General features: G+C 33.0%; 1 protein-coding gene across 2 annotated transcripts in view; it reads left to right on the top strand.

Moving 5' to 3' along the window:
* The window catches only part of LOC134851365 (small ribosomal subunit protein eS8-like), a 478,345-nt gene that overhangs the window by 24,540 nt on the left and 447,226 nt on the right, over nt 1-6,579 (top strand). The gene's annotated exons all lie outside the window — the stretch shown is intronic.

Below are 6,579 nucleotides of genomic sequence, written 5' to 3' on the forward strand. Positions count from 1 at the left end.
TTTGCACATTCGGTCTTTTGCGAATAAGGGATTACTTCCTTATTTTAAGTTTCTTATCTAAACAAAGCCATTAAAGAGCAGGCGGGCCTGTAAGCTTGATTAGTTTTTGTAAATTTTGGCATAATGATGAAGTTTGAGTAAAGAATGCTTTGTTCAGGTAAGCGATTTTATTTAAATGACTAATCAAAGACTAGAGTATCAAAATCGACATGATTTTCTGCTTTTTAAAACGAAGCATGGGACAGTTTTGAAGTCGAGTCCCTCTGACTTATCGGAATACGACTACATGGCATAAGACAGGCCTCATAATTGAGGACGGTATTCAATTAAGATTTCTCATTACTGCGCCCATAATTGCTTTTGAAAAAACAGTCCAAAAAAAGGCGTTTTTAGGCACTTTTTGGAAAATGTTGACCAAAAAATCGCGATTTTTTCTGCGCGCGCTTCCCCCTCAAAATTAGTATATATTGGCGCCTTTAGAAAAATTTTAGGGTCGGTCGGCCAAAAATTGATTTTGTAAAAAGGACCAAAGGCGGACCCTTTGGGTCGGCAGGGGGTCGAATCCCTGAGGGGGGGGGGGGGGCATCCGCCCCCCCTAAATCCGCCCCTGATTAGAGTCAATATTAGCAGTCTTAAAATGGTAATTTATGATGCGTTAAAGGCTACGTTTTGCTACAATTTTGTAGTAAGTAAAAGAAAGTTGTTTCCATTAAACAAGCTAGAAAAAACAAGAAAATATTTTCGTTCGTCTTAGAGACATTGTTCTATAGTTTAGTGTTTAGAATTATGCAAAATAGTCGTATGCCATTTTGAGTCGAGAAATTTGTATCAGCTGTGATGATATTGATAACTTGGGTAGAAAAAAAAGCGTTTCGTTTGCATTGACATAAAAGTGAAACTATTTCTCATTAGCATAAACATAATTTATCTTGTTAATTTAGTACGAGAGCAGTTTATTTTTAACTTGATCAACATGATTCTTTTGCTTTTTTCTATAGATGTTATTTATATTCAATTCAACCCTGATTGGTTGACCATTAAGTGTGTTTGTTAGTTGGACAAGATGCTACCTGAAACATTTCTTTAACACCAGAAATTGCCACAAACTGCGGATCCGTATTTTATAGATGTACTAAATGGCTCAAAACAAGTCTGAATAACTAAAATGGCATAAAGTAGTATGAATTTTAAATGAAGATGCTGAGCTTAGTACGTTTGTCAAAATTTACAAAAAAAAAAACATTTTAACATGACGATGCGGAGTTAAATGCTGCTTAATGTCATTTAAGTTTTCATAGTTCAAGGCTATTTATTTGTAGAAGTAACTTATCGACTGTCTGCAAAACTGCTACTAGTGATGTTATACATACAATTTATTAATGTTGCTGGTTTTTGTTTTATTGCGAAATTTCTATTTGACTATATATGGTTTCGAGTTTTTCATTACATTGCTTAAAGCTCCGATTGATTTAATGTTTTAGTTTGCAGTAAAAAAACTTTCCTGAGAACAAATTCGATTTATTTCATTTAAAAACGTAATATATTTTGAGACGGAACATTTTTTATGGTTCAGAAAGCTTATGTATTAGATGCTAGTGAGGGCTAAACGCGAGCAAGAGAAAATCTATTCAGATTACAATTTACCCGTGTGTATGAGTACTATGGGTTTGAAGCCTTATATGGTGATAAATAACAGTTTACAACTCTTTAACCCGTTATTAAGAGTAATGAACGTAGTGAGTACTCTTATATAGGTCTTGCTGATTTTTTTTGTTTTTTTTTTCAGAAAAAATTCTCAAAATTTATTCACGCTCAGTTTTGATTTTTTGCTTTTTGACTTGTGATTTTTTTTAAGTGTAGTGTATTTCTATTGTTACAGGGAAGGCAACTTCTACAATTGAACGGCAAATTGTAAGTGTCACGAAAAGCGTGATCGACTTCTAATTTTGCAAATTTTTTTATCAGATTTCCCAGCGAAATAAAAATTTTACCTATTGATCCAGTTTTCTCCAATTGCGTCAATTTTAACAAAAACATTTCCTTAGTAAATTTTTCTACAAATTCAAAGAGCTTTAAGGCCATCTATTTTTTTCGAAATTCAAAAGCTGAAGATCTTTGAAAAAAGAAGCTCGTTTTTTTTTCAGTTTCCTTGGGTTCATTACTCTTCTACACCTGTCAGTTGGCTATATTTTCATTCCTTCTTTACTCCCTTTTTTATCACCCATAACAACACAGCCTCTCTACAAGTTCACCCCATTTAAATACTGATAATTTCGCATCCCAGTTAATGGAAAGAGATAGTTTACGCAGGGGTTAAGCGGATTATTGACCAAAAGACTCTGAGTAAAAAGTTTGGAACCTAACGATTAACAGCAGCAGTGTCCATAAAAGAAATAAATGGTCCTTTAAAAAGTAGAAGAGATAAGGATTCAAAGTGATAAAAAGTATTTCGGATCGAATTGTATGCTCATTAAAGTAAGCTCACGTGGGATTTTATAAATAAATATACCTTGAAATTTAAAAAAATTAATTTTTTGAAGATTAAGTTTGATCCTGTTTAAGATCCCTTGGAAATTAACATGACGGAAAATGCGCGTTTTTTGACTCTTTCTCTTTTCAAAAAAATGGTGGTTCTCTGACAATTTATTCTCTACAGTTACAAAAAAATCAATGTAGAGATAAAGGGAGTTTGTCTTTTAACTCGATTAACTTAAAATGCTTTATTTCCGGATGTCTTGATTGCATCAATTTTCTGATGGCTATATTTTGCAAAAGGCAGCCATCTGATGAGTGGAAAATGTGCTTTGGTTTTGACGACAATAACCTAGTTCTTGTTTGATTCAAGCAACCGAGTGGTTCTCAAAATGTTTCGGGGAACAATAGAAAACTGTAATGATGTTAATTAGGCTTTTTTAACTACCAAAATTAATGCTCTCATGTCTCAACTTTAAGTAACCTTAAACAAGTAAGTTTTGTCATTTAAAAATTAAATTTTTTTCGCTTTCATCACAAAGTTTAAAAACTCAATATTATGTAGATGGAAAAAAATTCTTTTAGGCTTCACGGGCGTCTACTCAACAATTTAAAGCTGCGTTAACTTTTGATAAAGGTTGTTTGAATGCTAATTTAACGCTCGAACTTTGGTTTCAATAGACATATATTTTTTCAAATGGAAATTTAATCGAGGCAAGCGTATAAAAATGTAGTTGATCGTTTTTTTTTGCAGTGATTTTTGCTTGCTTGTGTTTTGTTTCTTTTTCTGTCAACTACCTTGCCATTGTGTGTTTGTGACGTATCACATGGTTTGCGCATTATGAAAATGTGTGGGTTTCGGATTTATAATTAACTTTTTTTACAATGAAAAATCTTTACCTTACCTCACCCTTATTTTTTACCCTTGGCTTTTTAATTGCTCAAAAACTAGTCTTTCAAATCGGAGATTTAATGTTCAACGGATAAGAAAGCTGAAATTGTAGGAAATTCTCATACATACGTAGTTGCGCTCAACTTTTTACACAAAGTTATTGTCCTCGGTAAAGTCAAATCTTTCATTTTTGTACCAAATTTTTTGGCTTGCCTCAAAAACTACACTCCCAAATCTTAAAGTTTACAGTCATTCAAAACAGTGGGCTATGGGAAGTTCATCTGCTTTGGCGGCCCTGCCCAATTTGTACATGAAAAGTTATGGCCCTCGGAAAAATCAAAGTTTTGATTTTTGACCGTTTTTTAATGCAACTTGTCTCAAAAACTACTCAAAAATCTGAGATGATCTGAGTCTGTTCGATTCTCGCCTACATGAGCGGCTAAGCTTAATTTTTTATACTTGCAAAGTTATGGCGCTCGGAAAACTCAAATTTTTAAGTTTTGACTTTTTTTTTGAAAAGTTTATGATTTTAAGTGAAAACTACCCTACCAAATGTGAACTTTTGTGATCAATCAAAAAAAGAGTGAAAAAAACTCCCCTGTTTAAACAGGTATGCTATTTTTTTCAGGAAATTCATTGCACTCAGATTTTAACGAGGCAACTGCTTGTAGGACGCTTCCGAACAGAAGCGGCTACGCCCCAAAATTTGTTTTAAAAAAGCTATGTTCTTGAGAAAATTCCATTAATAAAAAAATTTTTCTTTAACTTGTTTTGTTTAAAAATACCTACGGCTTTGGCTGAAGCCCAATTTATGAAATATGAAATAGCCATTTTCACCCCGCATCAAAACAGCAAATTCAAAGAATAGTAAATAGGTACCTCCAGTTTTAGCTGAGCCTCTATTTTCAGTGATATAGTAGTACATATTCTGAGATATGAGCAAGGGTTAAAGTAGTAAATTACCCTCCCCTTACCAATTTGTTTGGTCGTTTTTTGCAATTAAATGTTTTGTGCAATTTTTTTGTTTTTCTTCAAGATTTGCTGCTTTTTACCAGAACTCATTAGACTACGTACAAGGATTTAAAATCGGATTGTTTTTGCTCATTTTAAAACATAAGAGCAACATTTACATCTTTTTATTCCTCTTGTCGCATTGCTTACGAAGACTTTTTTCCAATTGAACTTTTTTTGTTCTATAGTGATACTTGAAATCAATTCAAAAATTTACAGTTCCAGTTGTTAAATAGGTTTTTTGTTAGTGCCGCTTGCTTGCAATACTCAACCTAACAGCATAATCGCAAGTGAGTTCTTGTCAAAACGGCCGAGGAGAGTATTATCTCGAATAAATTTGTGTTAAAAATATTGTCTAATAACCATCATTATTGTTGGTTTTTGCTGGAGTAAATAGCTCTTTTGGCTATTTTTAGCTGATAATGGGCGCTCATTTTGAAGTTGTTGAAGCTTGGTCAAATTCATGTGACTGGAGGTTAGAATATATCGCAGAGCAATTCCATAAAATACTTTTTGAATTGCTTTTTTTGTTTCGCCCATTGAAACTGGAAAAAAATAATTGTTTTTGGGTGTTTTTGCACGCGAAATCAGGTACCATAAATAATCATCGGAATGGGTTGAGTGGTATATCATATTGAAGTCCTATTTGCTGTGAGTCGAACAACATGTAAAAAACTACAAACATTTTACCCATTCTGGAAAAAAATAGAACAATTAAAGTTTTTTGTTTTAGTCTAGTTTCTACCAAATGAAGCCAGCGAGCAGGTTTTTAATAGGCTCATAGTTTTTACACATGCAAAAATTGTGTTATAATATGAACTCTTTTTTTCCACTCTAAGTCGCAAATATTGTTGAGACGCAATTATTGTTGCGACAAAATGTATTTATTTTGAAAGTGTTCGTTTTGATCAGTGACCAGCTACTAAATACAGCCAATGCTAAGGATATTAACACAGCCTATTATATTACAAAAACAACTTTAGCTTCAAAGTATCAATGATCTGTAGCCTAGAGGTAGGGAAGGAGACCCGCTACAAAATAAGAGAGTTCGAACTTGGGAAGAGTCGGATGTTTTTAATCAACTTTTTCGTATACTATTTAAAATACTACCGCTCTGTATATTGAGCCATGTTAGTTAATAAATTTTTTTTTAAATTGACCGGTACCGCTGATGCGTCATAATTGGCATGCGTCACTTAAGAAATTTTGGAAACTCAAAGTTTTACTCAATCAGTTCTCCCCGGAAGCGTAATTGTTCAGATTTTGCCTTGTGTATGCGAAGTGCAACTTCGCTTCTGTGTCGAATTCTTAAAAATCAATTTGAGTCGAGAAAGATTATTTTTATTTGAGCTTTTTTTTGTCTCTATTCCTTGTTCGGTAAAACTGTTGTGAACCAAACCTATTTCACAATTACCATCGAATATGCCTAATTTTTATGCTTTTGTTCAGATTTTTTATCATACTACAGATGAAAAGCAGTTTGAAAAAAAGTGTTCTGTATAAAAACATTCGTGGTCGGAAGTTTTTGTGTTTTTTGCAACCTGCTATTCTTGTTTTGTTGTTTTCGTTAGCCTTAATTTCTCTGCAGAATTTATATATTGAACCACAAGGCCGCGAATGTGGAAAAAAGCTAAATTGTTGTAAATAGCTGGATTAATGCTAAGAAGCGTAATCGAAATTGCTTAATTGGTTTCTTGAATGGCGTTTAAATAGCTCTCTGCTTGGATTTTGTTTGTCTTCTCTCAACACGTGCACGAGACTTAAAAAACGATATCTCTTTTACCCTGTTTTTTGCCTGTTCACAATTCTCAGAGCCTGACTTCACTAAGGCATGAGAATCAAATTAGCAGAACACCTAAGATTCAAAAATTCAAAATATATTTTTTTTTTGATACCCAACCTTCAAATATAAGTTCGGACATAAACGAGAACAAGAAACGATTGAAAAGATTTTTTTAAATTATGTTTACTCGATCTAAAAACAGTCTTGCGAATCAAAAATTTCGTTTGAATTATCTTAAAAAGTGTCTCAAAACAATAGATTCAGGTGCTAATTTCCAAACATTAAAAGAAGTCAATTTTCAAGAAAATCTATTGCCTATCACTTTCAAGGAATCCCAAAGCTCGTCAATGTATTTAACTTTACAACGGCGAATAGATAAAAAAAAGGTTTGTTTTTAGGTTAAATTTTGTTTTGACTGACG

This window comes from Symsagittifera roscoffensis, chromosome 7 (assembly GCF_963678635.1).
Source record: "Symsagittifera roscoffensis chromosome 7, txSymRosc1.1, whole genome shotgun sequence".
Lineage (NCBI taxonomy): Eukaryota > Metazoa > Xenacoelomorpha > Acoela > Convolutidae > Symsagittifera > Symsagittifera roscoffensis.